At 36.5% G+C, this 1,141-nt stretch overlaps 1 long non-coding RNA gene across 1 annotated transcript in view; it reads right to left on the bottom strand.

The window, feature by feature from the left end:
- Nucleotides 1–258: 258 nt before the first annotated feature.
- The window catches only part of LOC128251601 (uncharacterized), a 29,997-nt gene continuing 29,114 nt past the window's right edge, over nucleotides 259–1,141 (bottom strand). The window contains exon 3 of the long non-coding RNA XR_008267217.1: nucleotides 259–356. This is a non-coding gene — a long non-coding RNA (uncharacterized LOC128251601). The remainder of the gene's footprint in view (nucleotides 357–1,141) is intronic.

Below are 1,141 nucleotides of genomic sequence, written 5' to 3'. Positions count from 1 at the left end.
TTTCTATGCCATTTAAAAACCATTTCCATAGATGTTTTCTCAGAAACTAGTACAATTAAAATAAATGAACTTCTTTTGAAAAGATTGACCAACAGAAAAATAACTATCTTTATCAAAAAAAAAAAAAAAAAACAGACTGAAGCTGTAGAAGAGGTAGTATACACATTTGTTAATACTGATGAATTTTCCATGAAATCAATGATCAAAAGTGCTTTTATTAGGAAAAGCATTATAGATAAACATTTAGCTTACCCTATAATGGTTCTCATTCAATGCAGAAGATTCAACATCAATATGATTTGAAAAAAGTTTTTGAATGTTCAAGGTAGCACTCCGGCATGACTGCAGTCAAATGACTGAAACAAGCAAAAGAGTAAAAGAATGGTAAAATAACTATCATAAGGTTGCTTGGTCACCATGTTGTAGTGGTTACTTGTTGGTGTGTGTTGTATTACTGAAGACCATTGTCATGCGGTCTAGTTGACTGCATGTATAATAAACTAAACAAACTCATGAACTTTTAACATATTTATTGTTGGACTTGATTTACAGCATTGGATGTTGACAAAAGAAAGCTGCTGATAATATAACCGGCAACTGAGAGGAGAGAAGCATGCTGTCTTGAAGAAGGCGAGCTGTAGTACATCATGTATTAGTGCCTGAAATCATTTCTTGCTCAAGTTGGTTTGTCTGTGTGCCCAAGGTGGCCTGATCATAGTAGTTTGTCTTCTGTAAGTGACCCAAGGTCATCTGGTCTTAGCAGCCTGCCAAGGCCATTTGGCTGTGTTCAGCACTGAATGTTTTTTATAGTGTTGTAGTGACGTCATATTGGCGCTAAAAGGTAGGCGCCATTACTGAATCCTTAACCACGCATGCGTGGGTTTCAACATCAAAGCGTTCCCGCTATTATTCGGTCTCTTACCAATGCATACACCAACATCAGCACCATCACAATCACACACACCAACGATTACACCACCTTCGTCGTTGCAAAGGAACCCTAGCGAACCTTATGTCACTAGGTTTGGCAGGACGGTGCATTGGCCCAAGAAATTGGAAAAAACTATTTATGTTTGATTTATTGTGTTTTTACTGGACAATTTCAGTTTTTTTTATTGAACATTTTTTCTTCCATTCAAAA

Source organism: Octopus bimaculoides, chromosome 2 (assembly GCF_001194135.2).
Source record: "Octopus bimaculoides isolate UCB-OBI-ISO-001 chromosome 2, ASM119413v2, whole genome shotgun sequence".
In the NCBI taxonomy this organism is placed as follows: domain Eukaryota; kingdom Metazoa; phylum Mollusca; class Cephalopoda; order Octopoda; family Octopodidae; genus Octopus; species Octopus bimaculoides.
This window is presented reverse-complemented; position numbering and strand designations above follow the sequence as displayed.